The sequence below is a fragment of the Canis lupus genome, chromosome 24 (assembly GCF_048164855.1).
Source record: "Canis lupus baileyi chromosome 24, mCanLup2.hap1, whole genome shotgun sequence".
In the NCBI taxonomy this organism is placed as follows: domain Eukaryota; kingdom Metazoa; phylum Chordata; class Mammalia; order Carnivora; family Canidae; genus Canis; species Canis lupus.
The window spans coordinates 32208476-32234983 of NC_132861.1; the positions used below are offsets into that span (position 1 = coordinate 32208476).

At 38.7% G+C, this 26508-nt stretch overlaps 2 long non-coding RNA genes across 4 annotated transcripts; one reads left to right on the plus strand and one right to left on the minus strand.

The window, feature by feature from the left end:
* Positions 1-10953: 10953 nt before the first annotated feature.
* LOC140616480 (uncharacterized) lies at positions 10954-15996 on the minus strand. Of its 2 annotated transcripts, none has more exons than XR_012016950.1 (3): positions 15962-15996; positions 12015-12194; positions 10954-11101 (listed from the first exon to the last, which is right to left on the minus strand). It is a non-coding gene; the product is annotated as an uncharacterized lncRNA (long non-coding RNA). The 2 variants fall into 2 exon arrangements; XR_012016949.1 differs by lacking the exon at positions 15962-15996 and adding an exon at positions 14051-14217.
* A 68-nt stretch (positions 15997-16064) lies between these two features.
* On the plus strand, positions 16065-24823 carry LOC140616482 (uncharacterized). Of its 2 annotated transcripts, XR_012016952.1 has the most exons (8): positions 16065-16182; positions 18716-18882; positions 19251-19467; positions 20147-20378; positions 20641-20787; positions 21914-22217; positions 22843-23062; positions 24194-24823. It is a non-coding gene; the product is annotated as an uncharacterized lncRNA (long non-coding RNA). The 2 variants fall into 2 exon arrangements; XR_012016951.1 differs by lacking the exon at positions 21914-22217 and having other exon boundaries at positions 24194-24818.
* Positions 24824-26508: the final 1685 nt, after the last annotated feature.

The window sequence follows — 26508 nt, forward strand, 5'->3', positions numbered from 1 at the left end:
ATTTCCTGAGATGTCAGATTTCTCACTTTTCCATCTGAAAGAATTGGTGACCAATTTCTTCGGAAGGAAAGAATGTTGGTGCTGTGAGTTTGAATCCCTGCTCCATCACTTCTCAATGGCTCTGAGCATCAACATACTCATGTGTAAAATACATAATGAACCCCCTTCTAAAGCTGATAAAAACAGAAATAAGATGACATATAAAGTACAGAGCACACTCTCTGGTCTATTGGCAGTCCTTACTACAGGTTAACTATTATTGCTGTTGTTTTTATTTAGTTTTTATTTAAAAAAAAGATATGTATGTATGTATGTATTTAATTATTCATTTATTCTCTCTTTCAAAGAGAGAGAGCAAGCACAAGCAGGCAGAGTGGTAGACCAACATAGGCTGGACCAGGTATGAATGATCATGGCACTCACACAATAATGCCATCCAGATGCACCACCATTTTCAGTATGCATTTGGCAGTAAATAACAGGCAGTAACAATGACTTCATGCAAGAGGCATCTCTGAGAGCCCCCGACAGCACAAGGGGTGTCTTGGGAAGGCAGAGAGATGTAAAAGTCTGCTGAGTGCAAGCTGGCTGCTGCACATGTCCAGGTCCAGCCACAGAGGGGATCAACAGGGAAGGCCAACTCACTGCTGTCACTGATGGTTCTTTCCTGTGGTTTTCAACACAAAATAAACCTTCTTCCCTTACCTTGAGACTGTTCTTGATGCTAGGGCCCCTCCTTGGGTCTGGGGAAAAGGTGTGATGGTTTCTTTTTATCCTTGATTTTGTCTTCTTTTTTTTAATGTTTTCAATTTTTTAAAAAAGATTTTATTTATTTGTTCATGAGAGACAGAGAGATGCAGAGACACAGGCAGATGGGAAAACAGGCTTCCTGCAGGGAGCCCGATGAGGGACTTGATCCCAGAACCCCAGGATCACAACCTGAGCCAAAGGCAAACACTCAACCACTGAGCCACCCAGGTTTCCCTTGACCTTGTCTTCTTTTTGGTCCTTAATGATAAGACTATCATGATGCCTGGGATCTTGAAAAATCATCAGAACTTATTACTTTTAGAAAAGAATAAGTTGCTGATTTTCAGATTAGATAAGATTTTAAATTTAATTAAAATTAACTTAAAAAAATAGCAAAAACCCCAAGCCCACCTAGCGATCTTTTTTATTCATGTGGACCATTCTATCAGTGGTGACTTGGAATATAAAACACAAAGCTAATCTTGCATGCCTGGTCTTCCACAGTAACCAGAGGCCCCTGTGATAGGCTATGATGTGATCATTTCATTCCAAAATGCATATGTGTGTGTGTGTGTGTGTATACACACACACACACACACACACACACACAATTATATATATAAGTATACTCTGGGATCTCTCCCTCTTCTTTCTCATGTACCATGAAGATCTTCATCCCTTAGCTCCAATTGCAGAGATAAATGCAGACCCAGCATCAGATAAGGCACCCTTTGAGGTATTTTCATTTGGGACTCTTGGGAGTTCTTTCTTCCAATTCTGGTGGGCAGCATCTTTGGGAAGCTGGGGTAGCCCACACAGGTGGGGTGTGCCAGTGGTGAGTCAACCCTGCCCTCTCTAGTTCTTGACCTTCAGCAAATCTGTAGGATTGAGCCTCATTTTAACCATATGCAGAGTGATGTTCCAGAAGCATGGTGTTCTGCTTTCTCTTTCAGCTCATCCTCTGTCTCCAAGCACTTCCCTGACTTTACCTTACCCTCCTGGTGCTTTCTGATGCCTCTTGTCCTGTCTCTTTCACAGCCTCATGATCAAATAATCTGGTTTTGTAAAGTGTATGGAGGTTTATATTATAAGGTAAAGCTTCAATGTACAGTGTCTAAGTCAGGAATTTAAGAATTTGGAAGTAAATAAAAATATTTAGTTGCAAACAACAGAAACCCATTTGTTCCCTGAAGCCGGGGGGAAACAAGACTCTTCTTATAGGGTAGCATCTGGAATCATTGTTAGAAGGACAGAGGGGCCTCCCTGGAAGTTCTCCGACTCTCATTCAGCCCATCATGGCTTGCATGTCTGCTTGTCCCAGGCACCATGATGCTCTACTCTCTTACAGACTTCTTTATTGTCTTCTTCTCATGGCTGTCTCCACCTGTGGGAAGCCCAGGCCATCCTCCAGCCCAGCCCCATCCTGCTCTCTGTCTCTTTGTCTCCTCTTTATTTGGCCCAGGCTCAGACATTGGTGACTGGGATGGAGACTGGGCTGTCCCTTCCTCTAGAGCGATGAATAACATGGATTTTCTAGGTCAGCACATCCCCTACATGGTAGCCACTGTTGGTGGGGGAGGGAGACTGGAAGAAGCAGATAGAACACGCCTTTCCAAGATTCCTATCGGACACCCCCACTGCACAGTAACTTCTCTGTCTCTCTCGGGACACCCGATACCTGTTCCCACCTTGAACTTCTTTCTTGCCCTAGCATTTAGCAAGTGGTATTTTAATTCTGTATTTACCAGGTGTGCTCCCCTTTACAGATGGTGAACTCCCACAAGGGAAAGAATATTCTATTTGTCTTTGCATTGCTGCTCATTCCCAACGCATGATAGGTTCTGGGTAAATGTTTGTGGAATTAATGCTAAGAATGTGGGATCTGAAAAAGGAAATAAGAGAAGGAGCACATGTGGTAAGGAATTTCTAAATAGATGGGGGAATATTCTCAAATAAATAGGAACTCCCATATTCATGTGAATAATGCTTGGTGTTTTTGGAAGAAAGAAATGATTTGTCTCTGATTAAATTTAAAAAAAAAAATCTATTTCTTTGTTGCCTGGCTTTGCTATGACTCTTCCTGACGGCTTTGAGCATGATACACCCTGGGAGAACGTAAGGGTTGTGGTGAGCCCTACATGCTGCTTTCCAAAAGACATGACTCTGAACCTGGAGGGTGTTGTGATGGCTCCGAGCCTGCCTGGGAATGTTAGTTGGGTTGAGCATCTAATTGGAGTGATAGTCTTTTTTTTTTTTTTTTTTTTTTCATTTGTGGTTAGGTGCTGTGGATATTTGGCAGACTGCAGAGCCAAGAAAACTAAAAAATGTCCCCAGTGAGAGAGAGGGGAAAGCTTGAGAACTTAGTAGAATTTCTATCCCTGCAAGTACTTATAGATGCTGGCTTTTACATTTTGACATTATTCTCCCAAATGATCACAGTGGCTTGGCAAAGAGTCATACGTTCAAGAATGACAATGAGAGAAATGAATCATGTAAAATGCTGGTGGCGATTAAAAAGGAACCACACTAACTGTTAGGGACGGTGTAGTGTTAGGGCAGAGCCCCAGAAATCAAGTTGCCTGCCCCCCATCAGGACGCTGCCAGTCATTAGCTGTGGCATTTCATGTTGGCCACCCATATAAATACTGCTACACTGTGATATGAGGGGTAAAATGAGGGAGGAGAATTACCTAAAAGATTTGTGTCATTCTTTCCCACCTGGTTTTAGAGTCTCATGCTCTAAATTTGCATACCTGAATATAGACAAAGTTATTAGTAATTACCATTTATTTTTGAAACCTATCAGTCTCAGTATCATTTATTTTTCTAATTCTCTTAGATTTTTCTCCTGCCATCCCTACATTGCGGCTTGTTGCCTTATGTTCTAATCTGGTGGACTAATACCCAGTATGAAAGTCACCTAGGGTAGTTCTCTTTTAAGGTTTCCCGTGCTTCAAAATTATCTCCTGTGCCCCAGGAGAATAAATAAATGCTATTCACTATATTAAATGCCCAGGGAACCCTCAAGAAATGCTCTGCTCCCCCTCACTCAGTCTCAGCTGAGTGCTAGGAGGTATCAAGTATGAATGAACCAATTCCCTGTAGGGCAGGCAGGACCAGTAGGCAGATGATCATATTCTCAAGTAGAATGTGATGTTTGAAATGAGAGCATGTGCAAACCTCAATGAACCTCTAGTTGGCAGAAAAGTCAGAGAAGATGGAGTGAAGATGTCAGGCAGGACACTGTGTAGGAGAATTTGGGGGAAAAGGTCTTTTCTATGCCCCTTAAAATGATACTGTGCAGACTGTCACCATTCTGCCTCTATGTATGTTTGGTTCAAATATAAAGGCTTAAAATTAATTTCAAATTAAACTGCCATTCTGGGGCACCTGGGTGGCTCAGTCAGTTAGGCATCCCACTTCGTTTCAGCTCACATGTCGAACAGTAATCTTCTTGCTAATTATCCAGTTTATTTCCAGTTCTAAAGACCCTCTTTACCACTTTGTGCAACTCCCCTATATCCTAGTAGTTTATCGAAAGGATGTATTTTTTTACTTGATTTTACCCTGTCAATACTTTGCACATTCTCTCAATAAGCTCCATAGGCATCACAGATGAATTTATTCCCATGTGACATGATAATCGCCTCTCAATAATCTAAATACATTCTTTCCATTTCTTCACATATCCTTTGAGAAAAAAGCTCTCTAAGAATGGATTGGACTCCTTGGGCGCCAAGGAGTCAAAAGAAGCTTTTTAAAGCTTCAATCTTGCCAGAATTCTGTAATATGTGTGCCGAACCCCAGAAGCTAGAAAGTTTTATTCACTAGCTCTTCAGTATCCTGAAGCCCTAGAGAGGTTTTGTTTTTTGTTTTTTTTTTTTTTATAAACATTCCCAACAAATTAGACAATTATTATTCAGTCCGTGTTTCCTGTCAAGGTACATAGCAAATGTTTTACAGCTGATGTTTTAATTGGGTTGATCCACAGTCTTGAAGTGGCATGCCATTCACAGAACATTTTTTAAAGCTATTTATTTGCTAGAGATGTCATTGAATGTGCTCACTCAGAGATATTTTGAGGAGGTATTTCAGCTGTAAAGATTGCAGGCTGCTGGTCTCCTTGAAGTTGGTGCTATCAGAGCTCCAGTGGGAGATGTTGAAGGGACCTAAGTGACATTTTCTCATTATTGATTTGATGTGAACACCTGGCCCATGTCTACGAGATATAGAAATAGGCTATAATTGGTTTCTGAAGTGCAGCATAAGTCTGGCAAATTATTGCACGCATTTAGGTTCGTTAACTCTTTCCTTCTCTGTGAATTAATTTTTATCATTAGCATTGCCTTGCCATGGAATTTGCATCTGAATCCACACAGAATTTAACACTTGGAGTAACAAAACCAGTTTCTTTGTTTGTCCTCTGTTACCGTGATGTTGCTAGGTGACAATACACATCTTCATACATCCTGTTTATATGCAGGAACATGGTAGACAAACATAACAACTTCCAGAAATCTTAGAAGACAATACTTTTAAAATAATTTGGGGGTTCAGAAGGAAATCAATCAAATGATTTTGGGCCTTCTGAAAAGATACCATCAGTGACCCAGCTGATCTGTGCTGAGTTAGGTCCTGTGGTGAGCACCCTACCTGTATTATTATTTCATTTCACACCACAAGCTCATGAGGGATGTGAGAGTGACCCTCCACTTTAGAGATAGGACATTAAAACACAGAGAGGCTAAATGGTTTGCCAAAGAAACTGGCCATGGAGCTTGGGTCTGAGCAGAGAGTTTAGATGAACAGCCTGAGCTAATCATTTTGCTACCTGATCCAAGTACAGGCAACGTGTCTAATGAACAGGGGTACAGAATCATAGGAAAAGACCAGCTGTGATAAAAGGAGAAAGGATGTCTTTAACAAGGCTGCATGGTAAATAAACTGTGGTATATCCAGATAGTGGAATAGTTTTCATAACTAAAAAGAGCCGTGAAATGACATGAAGGAAACTTACTTGCAAATAATTGAGTGAAAAAAACAAACTTCAAGGGTTCCAGGCTATATGATTCCAATAATCCAACATTCTGGAAAAGGCAAACTTTTAGGAAGTGAAAAGATCAGTGGTTGTCAGGGATTAGGGGGAGGGAGGGATACATACAAGGAGCATGGAGGATTTCAGGGCAGTGAAACAACTCTGTATGATACTATAATGGTGGACATATGCCCTTAGACTTTGTCCAAATGGACAGAATGTACATTGAGAATGAACCCCAGTGTAAACTACAGAGTTTGGTTGATATAGACATTGGATGTGCCAATGTGGGTTCATTGATTTTTAACACACGTACCACTCTGGTGTGGATGTTGATGGTAGGGGAGGCTGTGTGTGTGTGTGTGTGTGCGTGTGTGTGTGTGAAGGTAGGGAGTATATGGGAACAATGAACTTCCTGATTCATTTTACTATAAACTTAAAAATCTAAACATTAAAGGAGTTTAGTACAGTGCCTGATAGCACTCTACAAAAGGAGAGTATGAAAGTTTGTCAAATAAAGTGAATTTCTGTATGTAACAGAAACAAAAGGCAACAGGATGAGAAAAAAAGGTGCAAGGATGAGATGAGATGATGAGATGAGGTGATAAGATGAGATGAGATGAGATGAGATGAGATGAGATGAGATGAGATGATGAGATGATGAGTTGAGATGAGCAAGAAATGTAAATCTGGGAATAGCCAAGAGGAAGCTGACCCTGAGAGCAACAAAATGAGCTGATGTCACCAGGAGTGGGCTGACCACCTGGTCTCTGAGCCTTCCTTATTTCTTGGGTCTATGGCCACTTGGATTATGGAGAACCCAGCTGACACTGCTCTCACCATAGCTTCAGATTCATCCTTTTTCCACCTCATGCCACTGTAGCTTTGGATTCAGCCTTTTCCAACTCATGTACCAGCTCTGCCAGGGGCTTCCATCTTCCCCAGAGTGGGGGCAAGCATCTGTTGCAACCTCCATCATTCCATCAGTTCGGGGATGAGCCCACCCCGACCAGACTACAGGAATACTGGCTCTTTCCATCACTGCCGGCACACATCCCACAGGACCTGCATGCTGGTTTCTCCAGTAGCTTCATAGGGCCAGGGGGCATAATCTGGAAGTGTAGGGGGGTCAAGTCCTTGTATTACTTTCCTAGGGCTACCATCAGAGTATCACAAACTGGGTGCTTTGAAACAACAGAAATCTATTCTCTCACAGTTCTATAGGCTGGAAGTCCAAAAATGGAATGTACAGGTCTATGCTTCCTCTAAAAGTTTTAGGGAAGAATCCTTCTTTGCATCTTTTTACATTCTGGTGGTGGTTGTCAATCCTTCAAGTTTCCCTGGTTTGTAGACAAATCACTCCAATCTTTGACTTTGTTGTCACATGCTCTTCTCATTGTGTGTTTGTGCTTGTATTTCTTTTTACAAGGACACTACTCACCCTGGATTAGGACTCACCTTAAATGAGTAGGATCTTATCTTAACTTGCTCGTGTTTACAAAAATCCAATTTTCAAATACAGCCACATTCAACAGGTGGTAGGTGTCAGGACTTCAACATATTTTGCGGGAGGGAAGGACACAGTTTAACCCACAACAGTCCCATATGGTGAACCTTGACAAAGCTTCTTACACCTCTTCCTGATTCTACAGTAGTCTGAGGAATAATGAGGAGGTAAGTAGAGGTCAACTTAGATTATTTTTCCTAAAATTATTTCCACCTCTAAATAATTCTACCTTTTTGCTGTGAGAAAATGTTACTATTTGCTTTTCAGCAAGAAATGTAATCATTACATTGAAAGTGATCTGTAACTTTTGTTTCAAAGGAAGTCTTTTTGTTTAATCTTTGATAAATTGCATCATTATGTTTGGAAATTCTGATCTAAAGTTACTTGTACTGATGCCAATATTGCTGCATTTATATTTCACGGGTTTAGAAAGTCTTTGAGCTACAGTAAGAATGATTCCTGCAATAAAAGCTTTCCTTTGTTTATTGTTACCTGCCTGCTGGAGGTTTGTGGCAGTGCAGAAGAATGCTTTCTGAATGTACCTCTTTGTTCAAGTCATGATTTTAACAAAGTATATAGTCTGTTTATAGACTAGGGTTTTGTTCAGCAAGCATTTTCATCAAAAATTGCATAGTAGCAATTGTGACAAGAAGGCTCCTTCACATGTCATTTCCTAAACACACACACCACTGGGGCACCATGCCAGTCCATGAGTGGTAATGCAGAAGGATGTGTGTTTGCTCGTTGAGATTTGCATGGGCTTGCACGCACCAGACTCACAAACTGTCTTGTCTTCTTACATAAATTGAGAAATTGAGTCTTTGATCTTCATTTCAAGATATATATAGTTTTAAATTTTAAAAATGTCAAGATGATTGTATCACCATAACAAAAATATTTGATTTATTGGTACTTAAAAATTATAAGGGAAATCATTGCAACAATGACAGAGACCATCATTTCCATCAGCAGCTGCAATGTCTGTGATATTAATTGGCAGTATTTTTTTCTCCCCCTCCCCCTGATTCTTGCTAGTGGTAGATTGCACTATGCAGAAGTTTTTATTTTCATTTATTTTTCATTTACGGCTTCTGAGTTTGAGTTCATGCTTAAAAAGACTTTTTCCATTCTTAGTTCATATAAATATCCCCATGTTTTCTTCTAGTACTTTAGTGGTTTTGGTTTTTATGTTTCAATTTTTGATTTATTCAGAATTAGACAATGGGATAAAGATTCAACTTTATGTTTCATCTCAGATGGATAACCATTTGTCTAAAAAATTTATTGAGCTGTATTATCTTTTCTTCAGGAATCGGTGGTGCCTTCTTTATCGTACACTAGTTATTCATATATATTTGTGCCTATTTTTTTATTTTTTTTGAAAGAAAGAGAAAGAGAGCACAAGCAGGGGGAAGGGACAGAGAAGAGGGGGAGAGAGAACCCTAAGCAGGTTCCACACTCAGCATAGAGCCGAATGTGGGGCTCAGTCTTATAACCGAGACCATGACCTAAGCCAAAAATCAGGATTCAGAGGCTTAACCAACTGAGCCACCTACATACCCCTATTTTTGAATCTTTAGAAAAAATTCATGGTCCTATATGGCTAGGAGGCCAAATCCTGACAGCTTCTTATTTTTTTTAATATAAAGTTTTATTGGAATATTTCAATAAATATTCTCTGAGCTATATACATTTATAATATGCTTACTTTTCTGAATGTATACAGCACTTCAATAATCGAAAAAAATGTTAAATTTTGTGAAATGCTTTTTTTAACAATAATAGCTCTAATGTTTGGATTTTTTATTTGATATCTTGAATTATGTTAATAAATATCTTAATCTTGAGCTAGTTTTATTTATTTATTTATTTATTTATTTATTTATTTATTTTTTATTGAGCTAGTTTTATATTCAAGGAGTAATATTCATGATGCTGTAGTGCTGGGTTCTGTTTATTTATACTTCATTTAGAATTCTTGCTTGGTCTTAGTTTTCTTTTATGAGCTAGCCTTATTGGGTTTAAAGTCCATGGTAAGGGGAGCCTGGGTGACTCAATGGTTGAGCATCTGCCTTTAGCTCAGGTGGTGATCCTGGGTTTCTGGGATTCTGGGATGAAGTCTCAGCCTCAGGCTCCCTGCATGGAGTCTGCTTCTCCCTCTGCCTATGTCTCTGCCTCTCTCTGTGTATCTCTCATGAATAAATAAATAAAATCTTAAAATCCATGGTAAGCTGAATTCTTAGAAAAGTGGACAGTCTTCTTTCATGTTTAAGTGCATGGAAAGTATTTGTTCTTTAAATGTGTAGAAAAAATACTTTGAAAAATTGCCTAGGACTACTGTTCTTTGGGCAGTAGCTTTTTGAAAACTGTTTCTATTTTTCTATTTAATTGGTACACTTAGATATACAGTTTCATTAACTTAGATTTTTTTCCCTAAAAATTCAACAGTTTTATTCAGGTTAGCAAATATATTTGCCTGGAGGTGACAGAAGTTGTCTGATGATTTTTTTATTATCTTCAGTATTTGTGGTTGCTGCATCGTCTTTTTTGTTTATTTGGGTTTTTCCTATGTTGTTTCTTTATTAGGGCTAATGATTTATACTTGTTTTTATTTCTTAAAAGACTAACTCTTTGTTGGATTCTAGAATTTTTATATTTTTCTAAATGAATGAATTTCTGCTCACTTTTTTTCTTCATTATATTTCTTTAGGTTTATTGTATTGTTCTTTTTATAAATCCTAAGTTAGATAACTAATTTAGTTTTAGTCAGTCTAATTTTTTTAATTTTCATCCACTTTATTGGGTAGTTGAGATTGGAATATTTTTATTAATCAAACTGTACTGCTCCCTCTACCATAAAAAGTGTATTAAACTGATTGCAGTCCTACAATCTTTATCATCAAGAAATCCTAATAATTTACCAAAGATGAAAATAATACAAGCAGTAGCCATTATAGATCTTCTGTTTCATGAGAGACCCATGAAACTGAAAAGAATAAAGGATGTAATGGATTAAGCGTAGTGAGTAAGGAAGTAGGCAGCCAGAAAAAGGCAGGCTTCCTCAAGAAGAACCTAATGAAGAATTTTCTTGTTGGAGCCAAAAACAGTATGCTTAGTTTAACATCATGGAGAGCAGAAGAGGATGTAGGAGAATCAAATGTACCACGTTCAGAGGCATCAAAGGTAGGTATTAAAATTAGGGTCACAGAGTTAAGAATTCAGAAACAGAGTTATCTAATACTAAGCAAAGGAAAATAAGAAGTATGGAGAGTGGAGCATCTGAAGCAATGTTCTCAAATGTCAGTTAACATTTGAAACTATTCTATGTCTATCCCTATCAGTAAGAAAGAGCTGGCCCAGCACTAAATGGCTTACCTAAGTTAGGGAGTAGCCATGGTCATCATGAAATATTTCTAAAACATCCACTCTGCTCTGTATAGGAATTATTCCAGACCCATTTCCTGCCCTTTGCTCTCAAACTTGTGTCTCTTTTGGCAGCCAATTTGGTCATCTTCATCCTTTGTCTTGGATAGAGACTAGCCCTGCAAATTTACCACCTAGTTAAGGCTGCTTTCTTTTTTTCCCCACAAGTATCTGCAGGTGCAGTTTGTTTAATATTTTTTTAAACAAGATTTATTTAGTTAAACATGTTAGTCTTATACACAGAGGGAATTCATCTCTTGAAATTCATAGATAAATGTAGAGTTCCAAGTATCTCCAATTGTGGGACTTCTTAGTAAAACTCTTACTCAGATTCATGTTATGGGTGTTTTTCAATGGGAACAAATGATATACTAGTCTTATACTACCTGTAAATTAAAGAAAAGGAAACAATTTACTCATGAAATTCACTATAAAATAAATTTATAAAACACTATCTTAAATTATAATTCTATCGTTTTCATCTGAGAATGATCACTTGGCCACAGCAGTGAAACCAAATGAAAGATAATTCAAAATTACTTTAGAAAAGGAATAAAAAATTGGCAGTGTTTCTGGATCAACAAACAAACAGATTTGTTAAGCAGCAATGACAAATCTAGGCTATCTAGAAATAAAATTAGAAGATCAATTTAGTAGTAAGATTCACATTTATATTATGTACATTTATAAAACACTATCCTAAGAATTACAATTCTTTCAGACTACCATTAGAGCAATTGTATAATCACTTTAAAAATAGCAATAAAACCAAAGAAGAAAAAGAAATCAAAATTACTGTATTAAATCCAAGTCCAAGAAGAAAGACAAAAAAATTCTTTGGTGGTTCTGGATTATTCAAATGGATTTGTTAAGAATAACAAAAGCATTATAATTACACTACCTAAAGATAGAATCAAACAAAAGCAATTGATAAGATTTACATTTAAATGATCTACAATTATGAAACATTATCCTAAGAGTTGTAATCCTACCAAGCTTCCAGAGAGCCAAAAGACTGCCTTCATTTTAATTTGGCACTTCCTTAAACTATGGATTCTAGGGACTACCACTAGTTAGCTTCACATACTGTAGTTGTCTGCAAGTTATACCAAGTTGTTGGAAGCAGCTCAGAATGATATGATATGGCAACCTTAGCCTGGCCTTTATCTGCTTCTCCTTAGGATAGGATTGACATGAATGATCAGCAGTGGTGGGAGGCAAAAGAAGATGCTTCTCCAATTTCTTTTTACAAATTATTTCTATAATGAACTACTTTGATCCTAAAACATTGGAACATACCTGAGATTTCATATTGGAACAAAATTTAGCTGTTTTAAAAGGCCAGTTTTTCTAGCAGCCATTGGCAGATGGCAGGGATAGAATTAGTGATATCCAATCCTTGTGGTTCATTACAAGAAGAAGGCCATACATTTAGTTTAGATGGGCAGACAAAAGAGGTGCATGCTCCTTGGACTACTCCTGAGGCAATGAAACATAAAACAAGGTAAAGAGATTATTGTGATTATTTGTTGGTACAGTCTGCAGAGAAGCAAGAGTAAAGGAGTCAATGCCATCATTTTGAAACAGTCATTGTAAAACAAATGGTTATTCATGCAAAGGCCATTCTGAACTGAACAGCACTCTTAACTGACTTTTTTCTCCGAGGAACTTTTCCAATTAGTAGCCAACAATATTCTTTCCCTCCCCTGAACTCTAATTACACATTAGTTGTACCATTCTCTGAAACTTTATCTTACAGTATCTTGTGACATAATTTCTTGTTGACTTAACTTTCAACTGTTATTTAGCTTTCCTTAAATACAAGGCTTCTTTACCCAAATAAAGTGAAATAGTTTCTTATAACAGGTACTAATTCTTTCCTTCCATAATAAGGGGTAAATTACATTGCCTAAAAAAGAAAGTCAATAAATTATAATTTATTTAATTCTATGCTAATGTGTGTCATTTTAATATTTCTAGACTATCAAGACCCAAAACCTTTTCATTAAACCAATGTGGTTAGAGAGGAGGCCAGGAGCCTATCATGTAGACAGTGGAAACGACTTGGTATTTTCTTCTAAATGTTATGGAAAGCCTTAAACAGGAGAGTATGGCTCACAGATTTGACAGATTTTTTGATAAGCTATCTTGTTTGGCTATATTGAAAATAGACAATAGAGGGTAAGAGTAGAAACAGTGATCATCTAGAAAGTTCTGTAGTCCAGGCTTGTGATGGTGACTTAGAGTATGGAGTATAAAAATTCCAGATTCAAAATCAATTCGAAGATGGGGGAACCTGGTTGGCTCAGTTGGTTAAGTGTCCAACTCTTGATTTTGGCTCAGGTCATGGCATCAGGGTTATGGGATTGAGCCACACCTCAGGCTGTATGCTCAGCACAGAGTCTGCTTGTCTCTCTTCCTCTGCTTCTTCCCTTGCCCCTGCTTGTGTGTGCTCTCTCTCTCAAAAGTAAATAAATAAATCTAATCTTTAAAAAAGAAACAATTTTAAGATAAAGCCAATGGGATTTGCTGATAAATTGGCTGAGTGGACTGAGAGAAAGGAAAAAGTCAAGGATACATGTGGAGAAACAGTGCTATAAGATCTAAATATTCTGGGTGTTGAGCCAAAAAATTTAGAAAAATTTAGTAAATTTAGTAATTTAGAAATTACTTTTCCGTGTATTTGTGTTTCTTGTGTTCATTTTCTTCAAAATTGAAAATGAAGCCTGAGTTTCTCAAACTTTCTTTCATCACTAGCATAGACATAAATAGAACATTTTTTATTTCAAATCCCATTTCCTAAGGATTTATTAAACTGGGTTAAGCAACCTCACCTATTTGGTCAAAATGTAATCTTAATAATAAGTTATCACTTCCATTTTCTAGTCATGTGGTATATTAGAGAGCCCAAATATTTTCCCAGTATGAAATACCCAGAAATTGTACAGGATATAACAAAAATAGTTTCCATTGCAAATTTGCAAGAAGAATAAGAATTTCCAGCAGCCAAAATGAAGAAAGATTGAAAACTAGACTAGATAATTTGAGCTACAAGTAAAGAAGCTGTAGGACTATTTAATAATTTTGGGAGCAAGAAAGTAGCATTATAATAGACAGGAAGGGATAGGAAATAAGTGCTCAGGTCTTTATGAGGAAGTTACAGACTTTAACGGGTGTATTAAATACAAAAAAAAGTCCTATTGCTTCTAAGTAGCAGATACAAAATTCAATACAAAGAAATGTAATATTTTTCCAATTCAAATAAGTTTGCCACAATGAACTAGCTAAAGATGAGCTCATAATCCAAAATCAGAAAACACTGATAAATAACCTACCATGGGGAAGCCCAGGTGGCTCAGTGGTTTGGTGCTGCCCTCGGCCCAGGGTATGATCCTGGAGACCTGGGATCGAGTCCCACGTCGGGCTTCCCGCATAGAGCCTGCTTCTCCCTCTACCTATGTCTGCCTCTTTCTCTCTGTGTCTCTCATGAATGAATAGATAAAATCTTAAAAAAAAAAAAAAAAAAACCTACCATGAACAAAAACAGAGATAACAATCTCCTTTGGATATTGATCCCCAAAGAATGTGAAGCAATGAAATTGTCAAAAAATATTTCTTAAATTAATAAATACAGAAAATAAGAAACCAAAACTATAAGTAAATGTCAAGATATTATGTAATAATGAGTAGAAGATTTTCAAGATAATCAAATTGATCTTCCACAAATGAAAATGAAAAATAAAGTATATGAATGTAATATTCAATAATTGTTTTAAATATTAGGTTAGATGCAACTGATAGAAAGATTAATAAGTGAAAAGAGGTATATGAACACATTATCTAACAATAGCCTAGAAGAATAAAGATAAGGAGAAGAATAAATGAATAAAAGGAACAAATATAAATGAAAAAGTATTTCAGGGGATCCCTGGGTGGCGCAGCGGTTTGGCGCCTGCCTTTGGCCCAGGGCGCGATCCTGGAGACCCGGGATTAGGTCCCACGTCGGGCTCCCAGCATGGAGCCTGCCTCTCCCTCTGCCTGTGTCTCTGCCTCTCTCTCTCTCTCTCTGTGACTATCATAAATAAATAAAAATTAAAAAAATAAAAGAAAAAGTATTTCATTGTATTCTGATGTACAGATGCAGCAATAATTTATCCAGATGATTTTGATGGAGATTCAAGTTCTTTCTAATTTTCTTGCTACTACCAATAATTATCCAAAAAATAATATCATATGTACCTAATTTAGTTTATTCAAAAGTATATGATTTTGTTCATGCAATGCATAATTCTTGTTATATTCCAGGTACTGTTTTAGGACCTGTGGATATAGCAACAAATAAAACAAATTTCTTATTCTTCCATGGAGCTAATAATCAAACTGGTAGAACAAATAAACAACAAATGAACAATTAAATATATTGTACATCAAATAGCAATAAGTTCTGTTGAGAAAATTAAAGGGAGGTAAGGCAGACAGACTGAATTCTAGTCGTGGTGGCAGCTACTTTATTTAGAGTTATGAGGAGAACTTCCTGAGGGGATGAGTGAATGAATCACCTAGATATCTTGTGTATGGACTTTGGTGATTACTTTCAGGGTGAAAAGAAGCAATCAAGTTTGGATTCTATATGTAGCTGAATATGTCTCTAAGGAATATGGGTACAATAAAAGATATTTTTAGACAAGCAAGGGTTGTATATTTGCCATTAACAAACCATCACTGAAAAAAAGTCCACATGCTCTATAAAAGAGATTGAATTGAGAAGGAAAGATGTAAGAAATGCTGAACAGAGAAATAGTAAACATTTGACTAAATTGAAAAAAGCATTGGCAGTGGGATAATAATAATAGTGATAACAATAATATGGAGCTATAAAGCCAAATATCAATGAAATATTTGCAACACTACTCTGTGGAATGTAAATGGGGAGGGGATGGAATGAAGATAAAATTATTCTAAATTCTTCATGCTCTTCATAAAGGTAAAGATATTATTGATTAAAGTCAGATTTTGAAAATTTAGGTAGACACAAAAAATAAATAAATAACCAGGAAAAGAATAGAAACAGAATGTCCAACTTCCAAACCTGGTAGGGGAGAAAGAAGTGGATTATTCAATGATAAAAAAGAAAGCTCACAAAAATCCTGGTTAATAGAAAGCCAAGATAAGATCATAGAAATCATTCTAAGTATAGAGAAAATAACACTAAGCACAACCTTTAGAAAAATTGCCTTTGACAATACCTTGGTACATAGTTTTCATCTGCACTGGTGGCCTCCTGTGTCATTGTGAGGTCATTGGCATCTAATATTCTTACCTCAGACAACATGTGCAACACCACAGTCAGCAAATTAACCATGAACCAAGGATATCTTTGATTGCTTATTTTCTTTGTTTCTTACAAACCCCCACACAAGAGGGGGTCAGACTGCAATGCAGTCTGGGTTATGTGATTTCAACCCAGGTAAGTAGACTCAGGACCTGTTCCAATATCCACAGCTGCCTTTGTTATTTGATTCTCTCTCTAATAATTTCTATTCTTATCATCATAAATGTACAATGTTCTTTATTCTGGATCAGGTTTTTACCATGGAAAAGACCTGTAGGGACTAGGAGGCTAGAGAGAGTGGTAATCTTGACCAGTCTGAAAGGGTAAGGACATCACAGGCATGAGATGATGATGGAGGTTTGAGTGACATCATAGCATTCCATGACTGATATTGGCTATCTGGGGAGCCACATCCTTGGACAGAAGAAAATACATGGGCATATTTTACTTCTAGTATCTGCATAATAATTTTTTAAATATTTTATTTATTTATTCATGAGAGACACACAGAGAAAGGCAGAGACATAGGCAGAGGGAGAAGCAAGCTCCATGCAGGGATCTTGCCCAGGACCCCAGGATCATGCCCTGAGCCAAAGGCAGACAGATGCTCAACCACTGAGCCACCCAGGTGCCCTAATTTTTTTTTAAAGAGCTGTCAGTTTTCTACCCAGTCCCAAACTCCCATCCCTATTTTTTTCAAAACTACCAGGACAGGACATTCATTTGGTACAGAATTTGCCAGGATTCTGGCAATCAGGCAACAGCTAATTGTCCTGGGTTCATTCTTGATCATATCCTTTAGAAGCATGAGCCTAAAAATATGGTTCACGGCTAGGATAATCATGTGTCTTGGTTTGTTCAGTTGGGTTCTAGTTCAGATGACATTTTAAGATCACCCTGTTGATTATACATAGATGGAGTGTTCCCATAAAGGACTCAAATTGCTTTAAAACATAACTTCTTTCCTCCATTTTTAAAGGAAAATAACTCTTAATTCTAATTTCAAATTGCCAGAGATTCTGGTATGATAACAGAATCATACCAGATTCATTATGATTCATTAACTTGGGGTCATAGTTTAAAAAAAAAAACAAAAGAAAACATTCTCAGTGATTCTAATGTGTAACCATAATGGAGCATGAACACAGGAAGAAGTCCAGCTACAAGCAATGCTTAACAACATCAAGAAGTTCTTCTTATGTGCGTGTGCGCAGATATAGCCAAAATTCAATTTGGGCAAGGATGCCTTTCAAATAAACATACGGTCTTTTTATGATCATGGGTTTTCATTCTTGCTTTCTTTTTATTTATAAATTATTGTTAGGTTAGCTCCAATATTAGTGATATTATAATCTTTATTTTGGTTAATCCTACGATGCCTCATAATACAGACTTACAACTGTAATTTTGGCCTGAGATTTCCCAATAACCAGACTCTACTGGCAGGCATTGAGATCGATATACCTTAGAGTAGACATGAAACAGATTTTAAATTAAGTAATTTACCTACTTAATCAACATTTATTGAGCACATATTATATTCCAGTCACTTTGCTTTATTAAGATAAAGAGGTGCGTGAGGCCTGGTTCCTACACTTTAGGAGGGAAAAGTGGATATGTGAACAAATCAGTGCAGTAAGGTGCTATAGCCTTTTCCAGAGACTTTGAGCAAAGGCACTGAGACAAGATATGAGATGATTTGGGGACATTACAGAATATTGGATATGCTATTTATTCACCATTGTATGCTTAGTGACCCATATATCTATTTCTATTAACTTATTTTATATGTTTGTTTCCTATCAGTAATGTCTATTCTCCTTTTGTGTGTCTTTTAAACAATTTCATTGTAATTTTTTTTCCTTTCAGGACTTTAAGAACTAATGTAAAAATGTAGGAAAAGTGGTGTCAAAACAAAAAGAAAGAAAATGAAAAGCATCTACAATTTCCCCACATAGAGATTGTAAGAGCTTTATTCTATAGCCTTACTGCAGTTTCTATGTGTTATCTACACATAGCATAGTGTGGTATTATGCATATCCTAGCCTTTGTTCACAAAAATGTATCTTGAACATTCTTCTGAACTGTTAAGATTCTTATACAGTCTTGGCTCTCCCTACTTTTTATTATATAAGCAAAACATGTTCATTGCCAAAAAACGAGAAAACACAGATAACTATAAATAAAGCAATAAAAACTGCCTTAGATTTTGTAACCCAGAAATAATCAACATTTTGGGGTTCGTTTTTCAATATATTTTTAAATGCATACGGTCTTCCTATTAATTGTTTTAAACATGTTTTATATGAATATATCACTAGTGTATTCATTTTCTAGGAAGCTATTGGTAAATCATTCCCCATTAATTAAAAAAATAACCAATTGATTTTTTAAAACTCTGTGAGGTTTTTGCATTTGTTATCATATTTTCTTCTCACAAAATCGTGGGCTTTCTTTTGCAGATGTGCAATCTGAAACCTAGCAAAGGTTAGTGGTTTCTTCAGGGCCTCTTGGCCCCCAAATAACACAGCAAAATTCAAACCCAGGCCTTTCGGTACCCAAAGGCCATGCTCTTTTTCAAGGAGATGGCAAAGGTAAAAGCAGAGCAGTTGGGGACACACAGAGGGCTCTCCCTCCCTAAGGGCTCCTTCCTTCTCTTCCCTACCAGACAGGAGAACCAACTGGGTCCTGGCTGTCCATCTTCTTGGCTTCTCTGTGAGTCTTCTAGATCCTTTACAGCTATGCAAATAGGAGCTTTGGGCAACAGCACGTGGTTGGCATCTGCTTTGGAAACATTCCTGCAGCTGAAAGCAGACAGGACATCTGTTGTGAAAGGTAGCCACAGGTAGAGCTTTGCTGCAGCAGTCGCCAAATAAATACAAATAGAGAAAAAGGACTTGGTCCTTTGATTTTGGCCTTTGGGGGAGGAGCTGCCCTTCCTGCATCCTGAGTGCACCCAGTGGCCCCAAACATGACTGCCGCAGCAGGGCGGCTGCTGTCCCAGAAGGGGAAGGGGCAGCCCGGGTCTGCAGCCAGCCCAGAATGCTCTAGGCAGGTCCCCTTGTGGAAAGCCTGTCCAGAAGGGCCTGCCAGAAACACTTCCTTTCACTCAGCTCTGTGATCAGAGATCGCTTCTCTCTATGAAAGGCCTCTGAAGCTAACCTGCTCTCACAAACTTCTTTCACTTTCTTTGGTTTTCCTAGAAATGTGCTTTTCCCTTAGACTTGGGGCAGAGCTCAGAAACAAAGCAACATTTATTCTCATCTGAGAGTGTTCCATGTCAGACTTGTCCATGGAAATCATGCTGTGTATAGAGCAAAGGAGAGAGAGAGGAAAGGAGCTCCCATTCTTTTAGTCACTGAATGAGTTGGATACATCCATATGCCTCGTCTCATCTAATCTCCACAGCATCCCTAAAAGGTAGGGGTTGTGGATCCCAGTTTACAGATAAAGAAACTGAGATGCAGACTAATTAGCCCATCTGAGAGCTGCCAGCTGACTGGCAGTGCAGCATGTCCCTTGGACCGCTTATGATTCCAAAGCCTCTCAGCGTATATTTCTGTTAGAAAGCACTCAGAAGACAGTCACTAATAGTTAAGAAGCACATTTCTGTCAACCATTTATATTCTTAATGTGACACGAAGCAGAAAAGACAGACTAGAAGAAAGCCAAGGGTTTATTGTTCCGTTGAGCAGCTCCTCAATGCATTTTAATGGTTTTTCTGGAATGTTCTTGCGGTGGCCACAGAGAGGTGCCCAAGAGCAGCAAGCTTGCTTTGGGGACTTCTAATCTCAGACACTTAAAAAAAAAAAAAAAAATCATTGAGTGGCTGTTGTTTCCAGTTAGTATTTGGGATTTTCCATGGGCCTGCTGACCTCAGATTCCTGGGTAATCAGGGTAACACCAGGAGGCAAAGGCTGAGAGATGGAGAATTTTAAGGAGATTCCTTACATATAAAGAGCCCTGCTCAGTATTGGAATGTAGCAGGAGCTCCAAAATGTGAGCTTTCCTTTAATTCTTTCTCTTTCTGTTCCTCCCTACCTCCACCGCCACCATCTCCCACTCTCTTGCCACCTACTGTATATTTTCAATGATTCAGGAAATTTCTTAGGAAGCAAATTACAGCAATTTCAGAGCAAGCAAAATCCCACCAACAAACCCAAGATTCGAACTGCCATGCCCCTGGGGAGAACGAAGCAGGGCCCACGTGGGAGCCCAGACTAGGCTGTCATGAGCTAGTATTGCATGCCAAAGCAAAAAAGAAGTGGATTTCCTGAGCTCTCAATTCAGATCCCAGCTGAAAGGGGAAGAAATCAGCTGTGTGACCAGAGGTAATTTTGCATATCCTCCCTGGGCCACCCTTTCCTCTTCTAAAAGGCCAGAGTAACACCTACCTCATGGGATTGCTACAAAGATGAAATGAGAAAACAAGGACAAGTATCACCAATAGCTCACATACTTTATACATGTGGATGAACTATTTATTAAAAACACAATTTAAAAGAAAAGCCCTCCACAGGCTTTGTAGGTAGGAAGCAAAAACTTGACCTGCTTAGTAATACTAGAATCTGGTGGTTCTGTGTTTCCCTGCAGGGTGGCACAGGATGCATGAACCTCTTCTGTCCATCTTCAAGGCCACAGACCAGCCCCTGCCTCCCAGAAAAATCTACTTGTGAGAAAAACTCCTGGTTGGACTGATCAGATGTAAAGGGTTTAACTTAGTATGGATATATAGAGCAGGTATGTGCAAAAGAAGAAGGCAAGAGCAGGGAGTTTCTGGACTGCTTTGCCTCTCTACTATGTAAATTGTGGAACAAATAATTTCACAGAAATGTAGTCAGGATCCTCAAAGAAAATCATTCCCTTCTGAACCTTGTGTGTACGTGTATATGCATGTATACAAAACACACGTAGAAATATGAAAGATGGTTATTCCAGTATTAAGTTTCCAAAAAGAGAAAACATTATAAAGGTTGTTGATGATCTGATGACCTTAGGGGGATGGTAAGTTTGGTTTATGCCAATGCCAACAAAACATAGCTGTGTGATTAACTTGGCTAAGTTCCTTCTTTCCTGTCACAGTGTCTTTGGTGGGGCCAGGTTTTCTTGCAAGTAGAGCTAGAGCTAGACTTGGGGGTCAGCTCCATGGGGTTACTGTCTTAATCCATGTGGGCTGCTCTAGCAGAACACCATGGCTTATAAACAGTAGAAATTTATTTCTCACAGTTCTATAGGCTGGAAAATCCACGATCGAGGTGCCAGCAGATTTGTCTGGTGAGGGCTTGTTTCTTGGTTCATAGATGGCCTATCTTCTGGGTCCTCACATGGTGGAAGGGGTGAGAGAGCTCTCTGGAGTCTCTTTTATAAGAGCACTGATCCCACTCATGAGGGTTCGACGCTCATGACCAGCTCATCTCCCAAAGACTCCACCTCCTAACACCATCACATTGGGTCAGGATTTCCACCTGTTAATTTTGACACAAACATTTGTTCTGTGGCACTTACCTAAGAGGAGCCTGCAGGCCTGGAGAAGATGATCCGTTCCTTGGCCAAGCCATAAGTGTTCCCACCTTGGGGTGTCCTGCCAACCCCCCTTCCTGGAGCAACCCTGGTTCATGGGTTGACTCCTGTGGCTCATTCAGGTCTCAGATTAATGCCACCTTCTTAGATTGCCCTTCCCTGACTACCCATTCTAGAGTAATCTGATGCAGCCTTTGGACTTGGACATCCATTTATTTTATTTTCTTTAGAACACGGACCATTTCCTAATGTTTTCTGAAGTATTTGCTTATTCTCATCTCCCCTTCACTAGAATTTAAGCTCAATGTGATCAGCAATTTTGTCCATCTTTTATCTCTCTCATTAGCTCCTGGAACTGTGTCCTGCAGTAATAAGAACTCAAGAGATATTTACAGAATGTTGAAGGAAGATATTTTGCATTCTTGTGCCATAAAGCCCAAGGCAGCTTTAGACTTAACTTTTAAAGAGGAGATGGCAGCCATTAAACAAAACAAAACAAAACAGCACCTGAAGAAAAGAGTATGCTTAAAAATTATGGTTTGTGTTTTACATTTTTGCAAAGGAGACATAATTAAAGTGTTTCACTCTCCTCCTGGACCTCTGACAGCAAAATTAGCAGGAAGGAGAACAGCACACAATAGAAAGTAAAGGTTAGCATTAAGATGTTGTTTGTCTCATGCAAATTGTACAAGCCAGTTTTGATTTATGGTGAAAACAGCCTTTTTTTTCAGGAGCCTTAGAATTGATAGATGTCAGTTTAAATGCTTCAGAAATACAAAGCTTTAACTTTGGGTGTCAGACTTTGTTTATGCAATAGGCATTTACTGAACACTTCCCAAAGGATGTCTACTGCGCTAGGCACTGGGTGACAATGATAAACAACACTAGATCCTCCCTCCTTGTCTAAAGGGTAGTGGAGCTGAGCAAAAGGCCAATACAGCATAGTGTGATAAGTGGTCTAAATAGGGCTGTCATAAAGGCACAAGGGGTGGTACCAGTGGCTTCATGAAAAATTTGGCTATGAAACGAAGTTGTGGAAAATTTAATGGTCTGCGAAGATATGCCTAAATGGTAATAAAAGCTGACAGATAAATAGGATACACGCAGTAATCAAATTTAACAGCAGATGTGACACGTCATTGGTCAAGCGTTTACTGAGAGTATCCCATGTTCCATGAACTCTGGTAGGTGCTGTGACTTAAGCTCAATGTCAACCATCCTGCTCCATCTGTGGAGCCATCCCACAGAAGCCTAACACGTGCTTTCTGACTTCAGGGATCCACAAGAAGAGGTTTGGCATTCATGGAAACAATCATGAAAGAAAAACAACTATTTTACCCCACTAGCCTGCCAACATGGTGACCAGACCCTCCAAGGATGTTGAAATGGGAAGGCAGAGTCTGTGAGATAACTCAAAAGGCCATCCCCAGCCTTCAGGAACTATCTCCAAATCGTTTGGAAAATCCCATGCCCTCGATCCTTTCCCGGGCAGCAGGTACACTCTCTTTGGAAAAGCTCTTCATCTCTTTCTATTTTGTGGGCCATTCTTGGATACGGCCTAAGTCCTACTGAGCTGGGTGAGACGACTTGATTTATGACAGCAGAGAAATAGGCTTTCAGTTGGTTTTTGAGTCAAAAACATTTTCTAACTCCAAAATAAATTGTGACAGGAAATGCAGTCCATGCCAAACGCCCTGTGTCGTGTCGAGTTAAAGCATTGAATTTAAAGAGAATGTTAATAGCATTTGCTCGAAAAGAAATTTGCTACTTCCTTGCGTAGGAAGCCCTGATATTGAATTCTCCAAAACATTGACCCTCTTCCTGGTTTCTTTATTCAAATCTGGATTATTTCTGGATTTCTCCTTCCTGTCAGCATGGTTTCAGTCAAAGTGATTTGGGAGGTTGATGTAGTTGGAATTAGGTGCTGTAGTTGATACCATAGCATGGCCTTTCTGACTGGTATTTGAAACCATGAAGGGGAGTAGCTACTACTACAGTTTCTAGGGGTGTCTTAAGGGAGAGGGCGGTGGGAGCAAGTCCAGCAGAGCCCCAGTAGGGATGAAGGAAGATTCTTCTTGGAAGATCACAGGTGGCGTGAACACCAAGCAATAAGGACACCCCTTTCCTGTTTCAGTAGTTGTTGGAGACTTGTGATTGTAGTTCACCCATTTACAGAGAGACAGTACTTCAAGTTCCCAAGTTAACAGTCCCAGAGCCAAAAATCCCATGTTTCTCTCATATGTACTTACAGGCAGAATGTAACATTAAGTAAGCCTTACCCCGACAAGAAGAAAATATCAATGGATTCAGTGAAGGTTTAAATATAGTCCCTAACCTTATTAAGAAGAGATTGGAGATATTTGGACCATGTCGCCAAAGCTTTTAAATCAACATTATGGGAATCGACTCCCACAAATCTTGCCAAAGACAGATATATGGGTTGGCATTTTGACATCAAGGGGCATTTGAGAATGCACTTATGTCTAAAGGGTCCCAGATTATTAATTTTTTTTTTAGTTTTAGCGGGTTTTCTTTTTTAAGTGAATTATTATACTTATTTAAGTAGAGAGTTGAAGATAGCTGCAGTGGAAATAAGTAGTAAAAGAACCTACCCCTTCCCTTCCAGATACCTTCATCTCCACTACCATCATCACTACCCACAACAAAGGACAGCTGGCATTACAATGGATCCAGCACTAGGAAGTCTACTTACAGGCAAAAATCTCATCTAATCATTACAAAAACAAAAACAAAACAAAACACCTCTGAAGAAAATAGCCTCATTTCCATCTTACAGATGATAAAAGTTAAGATTTTGAAAGGTTATATAACTGACGATGGTCGCATAGCTAGAAAATCACAGTGAGCCCTAGTAGGTTCTGTGATTTCAGACACCTTGCTCTATGATGTTATACTTCCTCCCCTTAATGTAAACTAGTTGTGAGAAGTGGATCTTCCATATTCCCTCGGACCAGTGTTTCCCAGGCCTTGGTTTGACCTCTGGTAGGGATAGTACATGTCTAGCTTTCTCCATTCCATGAATGGACACCTCTTACATGTGTCTTGCAACCTCTCTTAAGACATAAACCCAGGCACAAAACAAATGCCCCTAAATAAATACCAGACCAAAATAGAACCTTTAATTTTGCCCTTAAAATATTCCTCCGGAAAATGATAAATTACACTGTTAAGTAATGCTGAATTTCTTTTCCTTCAGTTATTTGCTTATGTGATCCATTCCTCTCTATTCTGGTCCTCTCTGTAAAGCCTAGTGAGATTTACTTGAAACCTAGTAATTTTGCCACTTTCTTTTTGCTTATTCCTTAGGAACATCTGGCAGCAATTTATTCCCTACCTGTGAGCTGTATAGACCACACTTCTCAGTGACAGCCTCAGGAGCCAGGAGTCAGTCCTGACTTGGACTAGAGTTTTTTTTTCCCCTAATTTGTTCATGAACTCAGCTTTCTGCTGGCCTCTGTCTCTTTCCACCAACATTATCTGCATTGAGGTTTACCAGATGCTTCCATTGAGCTTTGTTTATTTGGGTTAAGTTGTTAATGCTGTTATCCCCTCTGCTTCTTCTACAAGACTAAGATTCTGTGGAAGGGACTAGTTCTTAGCCAGCTTTGGGGTTCTGGTACCTGGTGTGGGCCTGACATGGTACATGTGGGTGTTGTTCCATGAAACTCAGAGAGGAAGACAGGAAGGCAGCGAGGGAGATAGGGTGTTGTAATTATTCCTATTATTCCTGTTACTTTTAGGGTCTGTTTTCATACAGTATGATTCCGGCAAAAGCACTCAAAGAAGAGAGAGAACAGAGAGGAGGGAGCTGGATCCCTCCACCTGACCTCTTGGACTTTTTGAAGGAAGTAATTCACTAGGAAGTTAAGAGCTCTGCTCTGAAAGCAGACTATTGGGGTTCAATCCCCAGCGCTACTGCTCACCACATTTAACCTCTTTGTTCCTCAGTTCTCTTATCTATAAATTGGGGGAAAATGGAAGTGTACCTTTTTCATGAAGGTTTGATGGGAAGCAATGTAAAGTCTCAGGCAAATCACCTGAGCATAGGAAGAACCATTTTACTGTTTTGACGAGAAAGGGTTGAGCAGCCAAAATCTAGGAACTTGCCTGTAGGAAAAACATTTATAATATTTTATCGATCATTTATATTTGTTGGACAGCTCATGTGTGCCAAGCGTTGGGCTAGGTGTTATAAAAGAAGCTTTATCAAGACAGGAATGGAACAACAAAAAAAAAGGCAGACGACAGACATGAAGGCTCTATCGTGAATTATACTTTGAATTAAAGGGAAAAGCAAAATGCAATATTGGGGGTCGGACAGGGGAGGTGGTACCCTGTGGCATCATTATCAGACTTTCCCAATGGCTCTTCCGAACAGTACAGCACAGAGCTTCTCCAAGGCGTCTCTGTAAGCAGAGGACATGGGTCAGTGCAGGTGCGGAAGAGGGCAAAGGTTGGGCAGAGAGTGAAGCTGTTGGAATCAAGCTGTGAGCATGAGGGAGGAGGAATCCCCTGGGAAATGCCAGAGGATAAGGTCCTGCCTTCTTGGTGAAGGCTCACAGCCAATGTAATTTGCACATTCCTGTTAGCGTGTCTTCGTTTGTATGCAGAGACTGGTTAGGTCTAGAGATTTGGACCACCCAAATAAATGAGAGTTCAGCAATTCTTTCTGTTGCTTGTGGCTTTTTTCTGAAGAGCTTCAGTTTCTTCTCTGTAGGTTTAAGAATCACAGAGTTAAATTATAAACTGAACTCCTAAATTCTTAATTTTTTTAATTAGGAGTATGTAATACCAGATAATTATCCTTTTTTTTTTCTAGGAGATTATTAAGAATTTATCTCTATGTTCATTTATTTTTAGCATGTATTTTCTGTTTCTGAGTTAAAATTGCAATATTATTGTGTATTGCTTGGGTAGGAT